Here is a 20,439-nt window from a genome sequence, read left to right on the forward strand (position 1 = left end):
TTGGACAACGGCAAATGTAGTTTCAGGTGAAGATGAAACTACAAAAATTCATTGACAAATCATTTTACGCCGCAAAAGAACACATCCCACAACCAACATTTTGGACAACGGCAAATGTAGTTTCAGGTAAAGATGAAACTACAAAAATTCACTGACAAATCATTTTACGCCGCAAAAGAACACGTCCCACGACATTTTCAAGTTTTGACGGGCCGTGAAAAACCCGGACGAAAGCTTAGACTCATACCATGCACGGCTACGGACTCTAGCCTCCACATGCAATTTTGAAAATAAAGACAGAGAGATCCTAGCCCAAATTTTGCAGGGGTGCACATCCTCTAAAGTCAGAAGGAAGGCGCTAAGGGACAACTCTACGCTAAAGCAAATCCTGGATGAAGCTAGAGTAATCGAATTGGCTTATATGCGTGCCGCAGACATGGAGTGTAATGAACTACACGCTCTTTACAGCAACGAGAACCGCACGCGTCTCACATGTGGAAATAACGGCAGTAAAGACATTTGTTGTGAACACGCATGGCAAAACATATTTGTAGTCGACAGTGGTCATTCTGCTGAAGCACTGGGGATGATAACGTTTAACTTCACGTTCCATGTGACGATCCCAATTCAAGACGAGTTCCCCACACTTTTGTTTGATGGAAAGATAGGAAAAATTTCTGGAGTTATCATTAATCTCCACATTGACTCCTCGGTTTCCCCAGTAACACAGCGACACCGCAGGATACCTTTCCATGTGAGAAAAGACGTGGAGACGGAACTTAAACATCTCAGAGAAATAGATGTGATTGAAGAAGTCACTGGACCTACCCCCTTGGTTAGCTCGGTTGTGGTAGTTCCCAAGAAAAATGGTAGCTTATGAATTTGCATTGACATGAGAAAGGCAAATGAAGCCATTCAATGGATAAAACATCCAATGCCAAATGTAGACGACTTAATAGCAGACTTAAATGGGTGTAGAGTTTTCAGCAAACTAGACCTCTCCAATGCTTATCATCAACTAGAACTGGAAGAGTCCAGTATAACGACATTTGCCACGCATGCAGGTTTATTCCGTTACAAGCAACTAAGTTTTTGCGTGAATGCAGCCTCTGAACTATTTCAAAAAGCTATATTAGACCTTTTTAGAGACATCCCAGGAGTGAAAAATCTATCAGACGACATAATAAATTATGCACATGACAAGCAATCACATGACATCAGCTAGAGAGACATCCTGAAACGTCTACAAGTAGGAGCCAAGCTGAACAAAGAAAAATGCCTCTTTTCTGTACGGAAACTGACTTTCTTCAGACACATTTTCAGTGAGAATGGAGTGTCCCCTGACCCAGAGGAAATCTCTGCTATTAGAAAATGCAAATCTCCAAGGAACATCAGTGAAGTCAGATCATTCTTGGGCATGACACAGTATGTGGCTCGATTTATTCCACATTATGCCACTATTAGTGAACCACTGAGACGGATCATAAAAAAGGATACTAATTGGAGATGGACAGAAGAAGAAGCTGCAAACAAGTTAAAGGAAGCTCTGACTGGAGCTGAGGTGATGGTGTACTTCGACCCGAAGAAAGACACCGACATCCTGGTAGATGCAAGCCCAGTTGAGTTAGGTGCAGTTCTGACACAAGATGGGAGGGTGCTGAGACGGATCACAAAAAAAATATGCTAATTGGAGATGGACAGGGCCGATGCATGAAAAAATAAAAAAAATGACTCAAAAGGAAAGGAGAAGATGAAGGGGTACGCCGATAGAAAGATAAAAACAACAGCTCTCAGCCTGGGTTATAAGGTCTTGATCAGACAGAAGAGGTAAACAAACTGTCACCACCATACAATCTTAAACAATATACCGTTACAAAAATGAAGGGAAGTATGATAACGGTTCAGAGAGGAAACCACCAAGTGACTTGAAACTCTTCTTTGTTAAAATGCATGACACTTAGGGATGAAAACCCTGACTCTGATTCTGACTCTGAAGGTGAGTACAATCCACACATCCCAGAAGACCTGGAGACGCCCAAAACACAAATAGCTGACTAGTTACCGAGACAAAACCCATCTCGGAACAGACTGCCCCCAGCTAGACTCAAAGACTTCATAATGTAAGTTAAAAAAATAAATAAATAAAATAAAAAAACTAGTAAAAGTTAAAATAAGACAGGTCGTCCAACCAAGATGGAGAGGGATGTCCACAAGTAAAGGGAAATAACCCTAGATGAGCAATTCTCTAATAAAGTAAGTTAAAAAAGTAAATAAATAAAATAAAAAAAATAGGAAAAATTAAAATAAGACAGGTCGTCCAACCAAGATGGAGAGGGATGTCCACAAGTAAAGGGACATAACCCTAGATGAGCAATTCTCTAATAAAGTAAGTTAAAAAAATAAATAAATAAAATAAAAAAATCGTAAAAATTAAAATAAGACAGGTCGTCCAACCAAGATGGGGAGGGATATCCACAAGTAAAGGGACATAACCCTAGATGAGCAATTCTCTAATAAAGTAAGCTCAGGCGGCAGTTCTCTCGCGACCGTTCTATTGTTAACGTCTATGTCTGTGTTGTCGTTCTTTAATGCTGTTTGATTCCCGCCAGACAGGAGCCCCCCCCCCCATCAACATTATAGGGGGTCTGGTAATTTTTTTATGGGGGTTATTTGGTAATTGTGACCTGGTAGACGAACACAAAATCTGCTTTCAAAAACTTGTTTACTAGGGATTTTCATGTGTGCTGAAAACGAACATCTTTTATACATTTAATAAATAAGGAGACAACTCAGTTCGAACTATCGAGGCCTTATAATGAATACGTTTACTCTTAAATCAAATTTTCACGCTACTGAAAAGATACTTTTCCGCATGTTTCATGTAATGTAATGCGGCGGCCATAAGCGATTTTTGTACCGAATAAAAGCATTCAAATACATTAAAATACATAACTTATCCAGGTAGGTAGAAGAGTAACTCATCGAACTGAATAAAAGTATTAAAATACATAACTTATCCAGGTAGGTAGAAGAGTAACTTATCAGACCGAATAAAAGCATTAAAATATATAACTTATCCAGGTAGGTAAAAGAGTAACTTATCGAACCGAATAAAAATATTAAAATATATAACTTAGCAGGAAGGTAGAAGAGTAACTTATCGAACCGAATAAAAGCATTAATATACATACCTTATCCAGGTAGGGAAAAGAGTAACTTATTGAACTAAATAAAAACAGTAAAATACATAACTTATCCAGGTAGGTAGAAGAGTAACTTATTGAACCGAATAAAAGCATTAAAATACATAACTTATCCAGGTAGGTAGAAGAGTAACTAATTGAACCAAATAAAAGCATTAAAATACATAACTTATACAGGTAGGTAGAAGAGTAACTTATCGAACCGAATAAAAGCATTAAAATACATAACTTATCCAGGTAGGTAGAAGAGTAACCTATCAGTGGCGTCTCGTGCATGGAGGTGTGGGACTGCAGCACCCCCAAGTTATTTCTACACAATATTAATGATAAAATTAAAAATAATACGTTTGTTTATTATTATTATTATTATTATTATTATTATTATTATTATTATTATTATTTCTATTATTATTATTATTGTATTTTTTTCTATGTGTACATTATAAAATCATTAACTTTAATGTCGGTATCTCCAAATTCATATAATAGCAAAAATAAAACTCGCTTGGAGCTGTGAAATTCACAGTTACACTTTTTTAATGACATTCTCTTGTACGCATGCGCGGATTAGACGCTTTAGGCAGCCGATGAAAACTGCTTGAAGAACTGTCGCTTGGCGCAGCTCCGTGTTGTGAAATTCATTGTTTGCTTAGAGTGTGCGCCTGTATAGATATGATAACATTGTTATTGAAAAAAAAAGGAGATTTACTTATATTTTTTTAAATTATTATTAAAATCTGCACATAAAGTGTTCTTGTATATAAAATATTGTGCTATTTTTTTTTTTAAATACGCACACTTTTAGTGTTGCGATTTAAGTCGGTAGCAGAGGGAAATATATAATATGCAGAAACTGTTTATTTTTATTTATTAAAAGTATTAGGGAATTTAGCAGTGAAGCTAACACGCGGCCAAGGGTAAATAAATCTTACCATAAAAATAAAGTTACTTTTCCATCTACCTGCCTTTTTGTTTGTTTCTTTAAAGTAGTTTTAAATGCTATTTATTTTGCAACAACTAAACTTTACAAAAAAAAACTGTTTACATTTTTTCCTAGAAGCAAAAAAGCGAAGAAACAGTTTATGTTGAAAATATATTTTAGTTAGAAATCTTTTTAGCGTTTATGTTTTAGATATAAAAAAATTAGCATTTATTTGCCTCCGACAAGGACAATGTTAGAAGTTTTACACTTTGAAAAATGGATTTTTTACACAAAATGTTTTAATTAAAATGTGTTTGTAAGTAAAAAAAAACACTGTTTTTATAATTATGCATTTTTAAACTTTACATTGAATTTGTTAGTAGATGGGTCAGATAATACGCATTAAAAAATGTAATTAGAAATCCTCCTGGACTGAGACAATTTTAATTTTTTGTTTTTTGGGGAAGAAAGCTACATTAAAATTCAATGTTTTATAATGCTTATATATGACATCCTATTTTCTTATAATAAATCACTTTATGTCGACCTTTACCGGCATGGGAAGGTCAGTAAATAGCCAAGTTTGTTCTTTTTATATAAAAAGCAAGTTGTTAAAAGATTTGTAAATTAAATTTTGTATCTTTAAATATTTTTGTTTGTTTGCTCACTATATAAAAATGTACACTTTTTTATTTTGCATTTTATTTATAAATATGTTTTGTTATAAATACATCTTTAAAAATAATTTTTGTAAATAAAACTGTTATTAAATAAAACGCTATTTTCAAATAGTAAACTCCTAAATTAACACTCGTAGTGAGACAGGTAAATTTCAAAGTTTTTCTTTTTTGTTTTTATAAAAAATAAGTTATTTATAAAAATGTTTTTCGTTTGTTTGCAAAAAAAAAAAAAAAAAAAACGCAAACTTTTATTTAATCTGAAAAGGAATAAATATATATATATATATTATTTTTATTCTGTAAAGTGTACATAATTTAAAAAAATCTTTTTAATAAAAAAGTTTTTGCGTATTATCCATTTCTGATTGATTATTTGTCTTTGTTATATATTTGAATATTTATTTGAATGTTTGTTTATTATTTGATTAAATATTTATTTATATATTCAAATCCCTTTACACGTTAATAAAAAAAATACGTAAAATTTTTGAAGCAGCACCCCCACTAATCTCAGGCACGAGCCGCCACTGTGACCTATCGAACTGAATAAAAGCATTAAAATACACAACTTATCCAGGTAGGTAGAAGAGTAACTTATTGAAACAAATAAAAACATTAACATGGAAAACTTATCCATGTAGGTAGAAGAGTAACTTATCTTGCTTTATCACTTTTTTGGTTCGTTGGCTTCTCTTAACAAAATTTCCAAAACCGGTGAATTATTATTTTAATTATTTTGAATGCAACTAATATTTTTTTTTTATTACAAAATATTTTTCTACTTTATTTTTTGTTGCGGTGAAAACTGAAGATACAGAAGAAAATAATTAAAACTAATTATTACAGTATTTAAAAAAAAAAAACGGAAGAATTTTCGTTTCGTTTCCGTTCTTACATCAACTTCCGCTTTTTTATACAACTTTATGACGAACTATTTTTCGTTGCGGGAGCCGGTAAGAAACCTGCCAATATTACCTTTTATTTTAGTAATTATCTTTGAAATAGGCCCAGAAAACTAGTATTTATTCTTAATGGGAATTTTGGGGTTTTACAAGGAATTTATTTAACTTTTAAATTTAGATGAATTTGTCAGTTTCTTCCAACGTGCAAACAGTTTTCATTATAACTTTTTTTGGTAAAATCCATTGAAAGCGGTCGGTGGCACTGGTTGACTGGTTAAAATAAAGCTGTGTACGCATTATAAATGTTACTTTTCTGTGTCTTACGTTATACATTAGTACATTAGGGGTCATTTCGAGTTAAAAGTTTATTTACTGCACTCATCTGGACTATAGAAAATCATGATTTAAATGTGTATGTCTCCTCTAAATAACTAACGATAATTCTCTGATATGGCCGACCAGACGGGTGATCAAAAAGTCAGATCGAGCGTACCGGAAAACGAAATGAGATCAAATTGACAATTGGCCTTTTTTCTTTTTTTTTTTTTTCTTTTTTTTTTCGGCTTGAACTTTGCGCTTTTCAGATTAATTTGTTATGTTTTATTTTCTTGGTGGATAATTTTTCTTTTGGCCGTGTTTTTTTTTTTTTTGGGGGGGGGGGGTTATTGAATAATAAAAAAAAAATAACTCGACTGTTTTTTATTCAAACGTAAATAAAATCCAATTTCGATTTGGCTCATTTCGTTTTCCGGTACGCGGAACGCTCGATCTGACTTTTTGATCACCCGTCTGGTCGGCCATATCAGAGAATTACCGTTAGTTATTTAGACGAGACATACACATTTAAATCATGATTTTCTCATAGAACCACCGACCGCTTTCAATGGATTTTACCCTTTTTTTTTTCACCTGTAATTTTTTACATTTAATCTCTTTAATTAATTTTTTCTCGTATAGATTAACTTTAGATTAATCGGATTTGTATTACTGTATACATAGATTAATCTTTTAAACACAATCAAGAAATAATCGGAAATCTATATAAAAAATAAATAAATAAATAAATAAATAAATAAAAATACGAAAAGGCGGCTTAAAAAACTATCAGTTTCCGCCATTAAATTGCACGTGCAACGAATTAGAGAATTAATAAAGATGAAACTTGTAATCTGTTCTCTCTCATGTAAATATTAAAATGTTAAATAAAATAATACTAATTTTATCCGTGATATTCACCAAATAGATCGGCTTTATTTCGAAATAATTTCTTTTCTTTTTTTTTTAATTTTCCTCTTCAATTTTGTTTTCTGCGAACTTGCTCTTCCGTTCGTCATCTTGAATGTTAAGTTGAGCTTGTAAAGTCAATCACATTTAAAAAATCGTTTCCTTTATAAAAGCAGATAAAGTTAATCGAAAGCAGATTATAAAACAAAAACGTAAGTATTACTACATGGCGCACGTATGTGTATTTTTTATTTTCATCTTTTTTTTCATCGGATTATTATCGAATGTTTACTAATTTATCAGATTTTGTTTTCAATACTGACTTAAACATAAAAACGGTCAATACGTAATTCTTTATGTTATCAGTGGTGGCCAATTATTAATGCGCTTTCACGCACAGAATTGATAACATTTTTCTTGATTTTTGTTTTTTAATGTCCTTGTGTCTTTATTGAAACATGAAATTAGAAAAAAAGCGAATAATCCTAATGAAAATGTTGATTTATTGTTGAAATTTTTCGTTGTCGATTGTTTTTATTTTAAACTGACTTAAACAGAAAAATAACTTCTTTATCGTTCACCAAAAATAAATAAATAATTTTATAAATTTAATTTTATGTTTTTAACTGTTTCACAAGTTTTTAAAAAATTAGATTTTGTTTTCACTACAGACTTAAACATAAAAAAAGGTCAATTTCTAAAATCTTTCAAAATTACAAATATTCTTTAGAATGACGACTTTTATAGGTTTTCAAGGATGCTGAAAATGAATAAATACTTCAAAAGTGGTGCAGAGAATTAGTTTTCATGACATGAGAAAATTATTTTTTTCAAAAGGTGAGGATCACTTTTTTATATAAATTTAATGTAAAATGAGCACCCACTTTCTGGCCACACAGTGAATATTCGGGGGAGGGGCTGCCTTAAAGCCGTTTTGGTAAATTGTTACTTACTTTCAACCTTAACAGTAATCTTTACCATGACAAATTCTATAGGTTTTCGGGTATGCTGAAAACTAATATCACATTTAAAATTGCCGCAAACAAGTAGTTTTATGGATATCAAGCTAAGTAATTCTTTATGTTATCAGTGGTGGCCACCATTCATAACATAAGGAATTACATTGCTTAATATTTGAAAAGTTCGTTATTGTCTTGTTAACTGAATTTTTTTCTTTCCAAGAATAAGTTTCTTTTTTCTTTTGTTAAATGTCTTAATATGGGGAAATCACGATGCATGATGAATACCATCTGATAATTTAAAATTAACATCGGTAGATGACACTCGATGACTTTAATGCTCGAGTTTAAAAACAAGAAAAAATATCATTTCTTTTGTTTTTCTCATAATCTTTTCTTTCATAACTCATTCATAACACTTCGCATACTCTGACAAAATTGTTAGCTGAAATTATCTTCCAAATTGTCACATATAGAACAAACCCTGAGAAAAGAATATTTTTTTAAAATAGAATATAGATCTTACCCAACCTAAACAATTCCCTCTAACTTGTTCCTCTTCCCCACTTCCAAACTCCGAGCCAACTCTAGGACTTTCCAAATGGATCCTATTATTGTGGTTGACAACACAATTGATGCAAATGGGAGATAACTCGTGTTCAAAATATTTGCAATTTTTGATGTCATGCTATGTGTCATGACTCTCCGATCCATCAATAGCTTTTCCCATTGATGTTGACTTCTCCATATTAGGATATCAGTTTGTTCTGTGGCTCAATCACTATCCGACTCATTGAACTTTCCTCCACAGATGTTCCACATGCGCCTTCTGGTGGTTCTTATAAAAAACCAGATCTCCAATCTTAAAATCTAATGACTTTATTTTCTTATCCTTGTTCTCTATCAGTTTTTTCCTAACTTCCTGAATGTTATTCCTTATCAAAAACATCGATGCATCACTTTTTGAGTGATCCAGTTTTACTCATCAGCATAGTATAAGATCTGCGAGGGGGGACCAGGGATCAGAGCTCAGATGAGCACTTGCAATGGAAGTAACGATAAAACAAAGACAGGCTCGCAACGTCTCTCCTGTGAATGAGGTATATAGCGAGAAATGGACAAAGTCAAATCGATAAAATCTGTGACACAAAATTTGTGACAAACATGCCCCAGTCGCATGATTGGGGCATCTGTGTACATTCTGTAATTCTTCTCAGGATCAAGATAAGCCAGTATAATCATATCTGTGAGCTTTGGTTTTAGGCTATCAAATGCAAAATGACATGTAACGTCACATTAAAACTCCACATATTTCATCATTAGATGAACTAACTGCTCGACAATCTCAGAAATATATTTTATAAATAATCAATAATATGACGTCATACTAATCCAAACTCTGACTTTTCTCACACAAGTTGGAGTTGGATTTTATCGATTTGACTTTGTCCAGTTCTGGCTATATACCCCATTCACTAATTTGAACCCCAGATTCTGTACTTCTCCTTAAACCCCACACTGATAGCGTTCATCCTGAGCTTGTATTTATGTAAACTGGCTAGTAGTATCCTATCTATGTGATCTAAGTGACTTTCCATAGTATCTTAGGATAATAAAATATCATCCAAATACAGTAATTTTACCTGTCTGTATCCTGATTTCAGATCTAAGTTTAGCAAGTATTTGGCTGACCCAAGTGGGGCTTTTATTGTATCAATGACAGGTAAGCTTGTTCCTTTTAGATAATGAAGGACTTGTTTTGCATGAGTTAAGTCCTTAATTGTCAGTTTTGATAAGTTTTTGGATAGCTTTGTTACAGTGTAAAATATATCAGGCATAGCGACAGTCATCAAATAAATTAGATTTCTAATAATTTCTCTGTATAATCGATCGTCTCTTAATTTAGTTTCGATCTCTATATTCTTATTTATATCAATCTCAATGGTGGTGGTTGGCAATCTCACATTCCAAACTTCAGCAGGATTTTTTCATTGTACCGTGATTGGTTCATTGTTATAGTTTCATTTTCGCAGGTAAACTTTATACCGAGGTACTATGACAATTGTTGAAGATTGGTAATTTTTAATTTTTTGTTTAATGTATTTTTTAACATCTTTTAAAGTTTTGGCTCAAAATTGTTGTGAGTAATATATCGTCAACCCAAAACACCAAAATCAAGTATTTATTGCACATATTTTTGGTATGCATGCACACCTCTATGGGACACTGCCTGAATTCTTGTTCTATTAAATAATTATGGAGTGTTCAATTTTAATTGTGAAATTTTAATTGTGAGCGCTTTCTTTTAGACTGTACAGTGATTTATTCAGTTTCCATACAAAATTTTTATTTTTCATTTTAAATCCCTCTGGGGGACTCAAAGTCAATCAGAGCATTTAAATAAGCATTTTTTTATATCCATTTGATGTATTTTTAAATTGTATTGAGCGGCAAGTTTCAATAAGATGGCAAAATATTTGATTTGAGAGTTTTAATGCATTTGCTGAGGTTTCCGCCCTTTTAATCGTCTTTGTTCAACACTTAACAACTGCCATCCTTCTTTTCTACTTACACTATCAGAATACTCCATGGGCTATTCAATCTTTCAATTACATCTGCCTGCATCATTTCAGCTTAATCGAAGTACATCCTCACCCCATTTTTCTTAAGTACTCGCAGCTTTTATCACACTTATGTTGAGATTCTCTGCAACAAACAAGTCATGGTGGAAAGACTGACTTTCTATCTCTACTCTTAATCGAGCAAGCCCTTCTACAATTAATGGGGACTCATTAGCTGTTCTTAAATTTTTATCACATAATTCAGGTCTCTGTCTAAGTGCATTAAAAACACTGCTATTTATTACTGACAAATCTGAGCCTCTATCCACCAGACTTCTATAATTCTTTCCCTCAATTTTAATCAAAACAGAATATGATGCACCCATGTTATCAACTATGCCATCGGTATGCCCTTGTTCAGCTGGGTGGCATTGCATGAATGAAGCTCTCCTGGTTTCTCTGGATATGGTTCTTGCAGAATTTCTGTATGTTGCCCACCTCAACAAAATAATAACACCTAATTATCTATCGGCCTCTTTCCTTCTCTCTAGTTTTAAATCCTAGTCCCCTACTTTGTACTTGATTTCCTCTTTTACGTCTGTCTCCATATCTTCAGGAACTGGCTAGACCCATAGCCTCAACTAGTATCTGCTACAAACCTGGACTATCCCACTAAAAGCGCCTTATTCTCATCTAACTATCATGTGCATATAGTCAGGTACCCCTTCTAACCTATCCTGTCTCATGTTTGCTAATTCGACTTTGTTTGTTAGGGTTTGCGACAATTCCATAGTAGTTCTCTAAAGACCTCTTCAAATCAACCCATGTTAAACTTTCATTGTCTAAGTTGAGTCTGGTCATGAATTGTTCGACCAGGCCCCATGTGGTTAAGAGAGCTATCTGATATTTTTCCTCATCCAGTGCTCTGGTCACCCTAAAATACTGCTCTACATGGTCCACCCACCTCCTGTAGCCACCGTCTTTTCTATTTTCCAACAGCATTGTTTTCCTTAGGAAAGATTTCTCTCTTATCAATCTTGTTACTGACCCCACTGCCTTTTTCAATTCTCTACATCATCCATCCACCTCCTGTAGCCACCGTCTTATCTATTTGAAAATAGCTGCTACTCCATCATAACAATTGCAAATGCTACTGATGAAAGAATAAGATAACAATACAACTCAGAATCAAATTTTTGTTAAGATGGAGAGTGTGGACTGCGATCTTTATTTGTTTTTGTATAAAAATATAAATAATTTTATTTTCTCTTTCTCATACTGCATGATATGTGTGTGCCTAGCTAGAGATGGAGAGTGTGAACCGGGAGGTTGGTAGAGTAAACAATGCTTATGCGATGCTTATTCCTTGCTGACTGTAGGCCTCTCATCCTTTTCCTTTTTCTTTGGTTTATATATATGACATGCTTTTTGCAGATGCTCTCACCTTCGACACTTGCATGCATCAAGTAGTGAGCCATGTTATTCACTAACAGTAAGGTTAAAAAAACATTGAAAAGCTGTAATATGTGGAGAAATTGAAAAATCAGTTATGGTGGAATATATATGGATGGAAAAGGGAAACCCTCTACCATCTATAATATAAGGAGTAAACATCTGTTTAAATGTGTGTATGTATATATGTATGTATGTCTTACAAAAACGTTCAAGAGAGGCAACGGATTTCCTTTTCGATTGTCTAGCTTTAATTTATACCTATGTAACTTTCGATGGGCACAACATCTAACACGTTACATTTTTTTTCCTCCTTCGCGGTTTGAGCCTGCCTGCCTACTACCACTTTTTGTGTTTGCAATTTTTGTTTTTTTTACTCAACCAACACTTTTACACACACCTCAACTTTCTTTTCCACCTTTGCATCACGAGTCTGAGCCTGCCTGCCTACTACTTAATTTTTGTTTTGCTTAACACACAGATTGAGGTGAACAATGAAGCATAATCTGCTTAAGGAAACAGTGCATCTTCCGATATGATGATGATCAACTACTAAGCATACCTAGAATGGGATTTAACATGATATAGGAACCACTAATTATATTATATATAAAACGATATAGGAACCATTAATATTCAACACGATACAGGAACCATTAATTATATTATATATAAAACGATGTAGGAACCATTAATTATAAATAATTATAATATATATATATATATATATATATATATTTAGTAATAAGTAATAAAAAGTGTCTAGAAACAAAATAGTTCCAAAAATTAATACTAGGATTGTCTGCTAGGGCCATAGTGCTATTGTTAGAGTTCTAAGTAAATTCAGTTGTAAGTTACATACGCCTGAATGTTGAAGATTCAATCCTCAGTGAGATTTAAAATAGAATTTAAAATTACTAAGGAATTTTTACCCAGTCATCACTAACAATCCCATAGCATGCTAATCTCATATACTAAATAAACGGTTCGATTCAGAATTATGTAAAGGTTTCTTAGTTCAAGAGAAAGGTTCCCGAGTTCTACAAAAATACCTGAATTAGATATGAGGTAAAATAGAAACGTTGGGAAAATAACACCCAAGATGAGAACAGTATTCTGAAGAATCAAATAATATGAATAATCAAACTTCACCTACAAAATAGAAAAGAAAAACGTAATTATTTTTAGTCAAATTAAAAAAAAATGTTAACTAATCAGTATTTAATAAAACTATACTCATTTTTTTAAAATTTATTAACAAGAAATGTTTCGGATATTTTTCATAAAAATCAACATAATACAATTTTACAATATGAAATGTATTTTTATAAATTCATTTTATATTTCCAGAATTTACAACAATGAAAGCAATCCATTAATGGATAAGAAGAACTTTTCTGCATTGGTGATTTAGAAAGGTTTAAAATACTTATAAATTTCTTCATTAAATTTTTTTAAAGTTGAAATTTATTAGCGTGCCTATCATCATACACTTCATTGAATTTTTACATTTTGTGGAATCAGATGCAAGAAAACATGAGAGACAAACCACATTCATGTGAAGTATGTGGTTCTTCTTTTGCATGGAAGTCAAAGTTGCTGTGTCATATGAAAAGACATACGGGAGAGAAACCACATTCTTGTGAAGTTTGTGGTTCTTCTTTTGCATGGAAGTCAAATTTGTTGAGTCATATTAAAACACATACGGGAGAGAAACCACATTCTTGTAAAGTATGTGGTTCTTCTTTTGCACAGAAGGCACATTTGTTGCGTCATATGAAAACACATACGGGAGAGAAACCACATTCTTGTAAAGTATGTGGTTCTTCTTTTGCATGGAAGTCCACTTTGTTGCATCATATGTACACACATACGGGAGAGAAACCTCATTCTTGTAAAGTATGTGGTTATTCTTTTGTAAGGAAGCAAAATTTATTGCGTCATATGACTAAACATACAGGGGAGAAACCACATTCTTGTGAAGTATGTGGTTCTTCTTTTGCATGGAAGTCAAATTTGTTGAGTCATATGTACACACATACGGGAGAGAAACCACATTCTTGTGAAGTATGTGGTTCTTCTTTTGCACAGAAGTCAACTTTGTCGAGTCATATGTACACACATACGGGAGAGAAACCACATTCTTGTAAAGTATGTGGTTCTTCTTTTGCACAGAGGCCACATTTGTTGGATCATATGAAAACACATACGGGAGAGAAACCACATTCTTGTAAAGCATGTGGTTCTTCTTTTGCACACAAGTCAACTTTGTCGAGTCATATGTACACGCATACGCGAGAGAAACCACATTCTTGTGAAATATGTGGTTCTTCTTTTGCACGGAAGTCATATTTGTTGAAGCATATGAAAATACACACTGGAGACAAACCACATTCTTGTGAAGTATGTGGTTCTTCTTTTGCACAGAAGTCACAATTGTTGAGTCATATGAAAACTCATACAGGAGAGAAACAGTCCTAATAAGCACACAGGCTAACCCACTAGAGAAACCTATTCTGTATCCCACCAAATTAGATAAGACCGCAAATGTGAGCCTGCAACACCACCACCTTAGATCAGTGCAACAGTTGTCGGTAGCTACCCAACAGATACCCTTACAGCACAAAGTCCAACAGAAGTGCATCACTCTATATCAGGAACTCAAATACCTGCAGAATCCTCTATACCAACTCACTCTCACTCTAAAGCAGGTAACACATCTGCATTTTCATCAACGTGTGAAATAACTCCTCCACCAGGAAAAACTCCACCTTGTGTTTTGCTTCCAGAACCAGATGATGAGCACTTGGAAATAGAAGAGGAACTCTGTAACACAATAGAAAAAGTCAACAATATGAGCATGGAAGAAAGGCTTAGGTTACCTAAAATACAAGCCTCAAGATTCTTTAAGTCATTGATCATCAATGTCAATATTGCTCTTATGAGGCTTGTTCCAGAAGAAATAGACCTCAGGCAGCTAAATAACGTCACATCTGCAGCTGGGCTGTACATTAGCAACAAAATACTTCCTCTGAATAAACACCAAAATGGAAATAAAACACCTAATGTAACCAAAGCAACACCAAAATGGAAAGCCAAGCTGATAAAAAAAATAAACACCTGTAGAAAGGAACTTAGCCAATTAAAGCAGTTCATGAATAATCCCACAGTGGAAGGTAGACTCAGAAACATCGTCAAAAGAATCTGTGCGAAATTTAAAACAAATTGTAAAAATATCAGAAGCATAGTGAAGGAACTAGAAGGCAAAATACCAGCCATTGCCCAAAGAATTAAACATCGCATGGCAAAGATTCATGCAAAGACACAGAATAAGCTTTTTGCAAACAATCCTAGAACTTTCTACAGGAATCTAATAAGAGGAAATTAAAATCCAAGATCCCCCATGTAAACAGGAATTAGACGATTACTGGAGACCCATATTGTAAAAAGAGGAAGTACATAACGAAGAGGCCCAGTGGATCGGGGATATTATCAATGCTAACAAAAATAAAAGAGAAATGCCAGAGCCAGAAATAACGCCAGATAAAATAAGATCAAAGCTGGCACGAGCTTCAAATCACAAGAAACCTGGCATCGACAACATATCTAACTTCTGGTTAAAACAGCTAACAGCATTGCATGATCATTATAGCAGATGTTTCACCAGAATGTTGAAAGCTTATGAAGCGACACCATCATGGCTATTAAAAGGCGATACAAGCTTAATAGTTAAAAGCAGAGAAACCAAAAACCCTAGCAAATATCGCCCAATATGCTGCCTAACCACGACTTACAAGCTGTTCACTGGATTAATAGCTGACAGCATATATGACCATCTTTCATCCGGTGATTATCTTGAGGAGGAACAAACAGGATGTAGAAAAAACTGGCTGGGCACCAAAGATCAATTGCTCATTAATAAGACCATTTTGGAAGATTGCAGAAAAAGAAAAAGAAATCTAAATATGGCATGGATAGATTATCAGAAAGCATTTGATAGTGTACCCCATTCGTGGATACTAAAATGCCTTGAATTATATAAAATCCACCCGACCATACGAGAAATTTTAGCTACCCAAATGAAGGAGTGACAAACATCCATTACCTTAAACCATAACGGGGGAAGGATATCCATCCCAAATATAAGAATAAAAAAAGGAATCTTCCAAGGAGACAGTTTATCTCCTCTACTATTTTGCCTGTCAATTGATCCTCTAAGTAAGCTTCTAAAGAACTGCCAAGGTGCTGATAATCTAAGCTACAGCCGCCAACGAGAATCCTCCAAGTTAATAAACCATTTATTTTTCATAGATGATCTTAAGCTTTATGCTAGCTCGGATAAGGATTTAGATAATCTACTGAAAATTGTCCACACATTTTCTAATGACATCAAAATGAAGCTCGGGCTGGATAAGTGTGCTATGTGTACTCTGAAAGCTGGCAAGAAGATATCTACTGAAAATATACAGCACGATGAAAATAGTGTAATCAGAGAACTGGATGAACAGGAAACATACAAATACCTCGGCATTGATGAAAATGAGTCCATCCAGCATTCAAAGATGAGAGAGAAACTAAGCCAAGAATATTTACGCCGGGTAAGAAAAATCTGCAAAACTGAAATCACAAACAAGAACAAAATTACGGCAATTAACCAACTTGCCATGCCAGTACTAACATATAGTTTTGGCATTATTGACTGGCCTCAGAAAGACATAAATTGGCTTGACACAAAGACAAGGAAAATGTTAACCTTGCACCGAGTTAGTTATCGAAATCAGTGCATGCCTCGTTTGTACCTACCCAGGCGAGAAGGAGTTATGGGACTCTCGGAAGTCAATCATCAACACAGCCACAATCGTCAGCATAGGTCAGTACATAATAAGTTCCTGTAACCCCAAGCTTATGAAAATTAAAGACCATTATCAGAATTGAGCAAGTAGTACAACATCTATAACACAACTTGCCACTCATTTTGGAAAAGATTGCCTTACAAATGATACTGAGAACCCAAACAAGCCTGCCACTGACATAGCCCAGAAAAGTCAGAAAAAATACACTAGCCAGTTCCATAGTGTTAAAACAGAAGAATGAACCAACCATAAACGGGCAAAATACCTACCGACTGAACTATCCCAAGAATATATTGATAGGGATGGTTCCCTGGACTGGATCAAAAGAGGATCCCTCCATTACGACCAAGAGAGGTTGATATTGGCTGCACAAGACCAGGGCCTCATGACAAACGCCTTCAAAAAGATGTGTGGTCTAAGCAACAATAATAAATGCAGGTTCTGTAGCACTGAGGTTGAGAGTGTGGGCCACCTGATTTCTGGTTGCAAAGTCTTACTTGAAGATGGTTATTATACAGATCGCCATAACGGAGTTTGCAAATACCTTCACTGGAAGATATGTAAGAAACTCAACATTCAGTGTAGTAAAAACTCCTGGGAACATATACCCGAACGAACAGTTGGGAATGACAACTACACTATTCACTATGACTACATAATCCCTACTGCTACATATCTTGAAAACGCAGCTGTTAAACGAGATATAGTGATTTGGGACAGAGCAAACAAAAAAGCGACCGTAATAGAGGTCAGTGTACCCAATGATACAGGGCTTAACAGAGTTGAGAGGGAAAAGATAACAAAGTATCAAGGACTTATGTATGATATGAAACGAAATTGGAAATTAAAAGACGTTTCAATTATACCAGTCATCATAGGAGCAACTGGGCTTATGAAAAAGAACTTTAAAAAGTACATAGCAAGCATACCCGGTGAACCAAGTGCAAGTGAAATACAAACGATTGCACTGAAAGGGACGGCTAGAATCCTGAAAAGATCTCTTGGTTGGACTCATTAAAATAGGAGTAAATGTCAGACATCTGGTTGGATGTCCCATCCCCTAGAAGAAAAAGTTTAAGAAAAATGAAAAAAAAAGAGAGAAACCACATTCTTGTGAAGTATGTGGTTCTTCTTTTCCATGGAAGTCAAATTTGTTGAGTCATCTCAAAACACATACGGGAGATAAACCATATTCTTTTGAAGTATGTGGTTTAAATTTTGCATGGAGGTCAACTTTTTTGACTCATATGAAAACACATACGAGGCGTCCCTAATGGTGCTCTCTTTAACAGCTGATAAGGAGAAAATAAACAATAGCAAGGGCTTATATACGACATAAACATAAGAAGATATGAATCATTCCAGCCATTATAGAAAAGAAAAGAATTTCATAAACTATCTAGTGATTAGACGTGAACTAAGTTCAAGAGAAATACAATAAATTGCTCTTACAGGGATAGGTAGACTCTTTAAAAGATCCCTCGGTTTGAGTAAATTAATGGGAGAATGTTTGACATTGCGCAGAATTGCCTATCCCATCAAAAACAAATAAAATGAAATCAAAAAACTCAAACCCCATTATTGTGGAGTATGTTGTTCTTTTGCATAGAATTCTCCTTTATTTCGTCATATGAAAACACATACAGGAGGGATCAGTAATGACAATAAATGCAGGTTCTGCCATACAGGGTTGGAAAGTGTTAGTCATCTGATATCAAGTTGCAAAGTTCTAGGGGACGGCTACTATACAGCGAGACATGATGGAGTATGCAAGTACCTCCACTGGACCATCTGTAAAAAATAAAACATCCAGTGTAGCAGCAAGTCCTGTTAACATCAACCTGAAAGAACAGTTGGAAATACATACTATACATTACGACCATGTAATCCCTACAGCCACCATCCTTGAAAATGCTGCTGTGAAAGCTGCCACAGTTTTATGGAATAAGTCAGATAGAGTTGCAACCTTTATTGAAGTGAGTGTTCCCAATGATGGCGGTCTGAACGGAGCTGAAAGAGAGAAACAGACCAAATACCAATGCCTCATGTATGATATGAAAAGAAACTGGAATCAATCATACCAGTTATCATAGGTGCCACAGGGCTTATGAAGAAGAACCTGAAGTCCTACCTAACTAATATTCCTGGTGAACAAAGTGCAAAAGAGATCCAGACAATTGCACTTAAGGTAACAACGAGGATACTAAAAAGAGCTCTCGGTTGGTTTCAATAAAAAGCGGGGCAATGTTGGCAGCTGGTTTGGCTGCCCCATACCCAGCCTTACAATCTTCAAAGGAAGAAAATTTTTTTAAAAAGAGACAATACAGATTCTGCCACACAAAATCGGAAAGTGTGAGTCATCTGGTATCGAGTTGAAAGTTTCTTTTAAAAGATGGCTACTACACAGCAAGACATGATGGAGTATGTAAGTACCCCCACTGGACCATCTGTAAAAAAATAAATATGCAGTTTAGCAGCAAGTTCTGGGAACATTAACCTTAAAGAACAGTTGGAAATGATATATATATAATACATTACAACTATGTTATCCCTACAGCCACCTACCTTGCAAATGCTGCTGTCAAACCTTACATAGTTATATGGAATGAGTCAGAGTGACAACCTTGGTTGAAGTGAGTGTCATTAATAATGGTGGCTGGTTTGGCTGCCCAATACCCAGCATAACAATCTTCAAAGGAACAAAATTTTAAAAAAGGAGACACCATATGTTTGCGAATTGTGCGGTTCTTTTGCATGGAAGTCAAATCTGTTGAGTCTTGAAAACACATACGAGAGACAAAGCACATTCATGTGTTGTATGTAGTTGTGCTTTTGCACTGAAGTCAACTTTGATAAATCATATGAAAACATACAGGAGACAATTTCTTTACTACATCAATGTTTGAGAGATAAAGAACTTAAATAGAACATTCGAATATCTATATATCTCATATAGACTTCAAATGTTAGCCCCACGTTGTGGGCCTCTTGATTTCTGAGAACTTCGTTTATTACAGAAAAAGAGACAAACCATGTTTTTGTGAAGTATGCATCTATTCTTTTGCACATAAGTCATATTGAAAACTGAAAGATATTACAGAATCAGAAAACAAATTTGCTACAAAAATCACACAAAATAGTAGTTAAAAATAATCCACAACTTGCATTTCAGAAAATTGGAAAAATTGGTCAAACAAGAGTGTGACAAGTCTTTTCTGGAATTATTATTATTATTATTATTATTATTATTATTATTATTATTATTATATAAATAAGGGAGACTTTATAGACGTTGAAGGCAGACATCTTGGATTTAAAAAAAAAATGTTTGAATTTTAGAAACACCACGTGAGATAACTTCAGTTAAAGCGCCGACACTCCCTCCCATCTTTAATACTAGCTTTTCTTCCTAAAAGTCGAATCTTTTGCTCAGAATCATAACAAATTTTTTTCGCTGTAAAACAAAAAAGGTAAAATCCATTGAGAGCGTATGGTGTTTATATGAGAAAATAAAGCTGTTTACGCATTATAAATGTTCCTTTCTGTGTCTTATGTTATGTACATTAGTACATTATGGGTCATTTCGAGTTAAAAGTTTATTTACTGCAGCCATTTGAACTAGAGAAAATCATGATTTAAAGGTTGTTTTTTTTGTTGTTTGAACTTTGCGCTTTTCGGATTAT

This window comes from Euprymna scolopes, chromosome 46 (genome assembly GCF_053919585.1).
Source record: "Euprymna scolopes isolate OS-2025 chromosome 46, ASM5391958v1, whole genome shotgun sequence".
Classification (NCBI taxonomy): Eukaryota; Metazoa; Mollusca; class Cephalopoda; order Sepiida; family Sepiolidae; genus Euprymna; species Euprymna scolopes.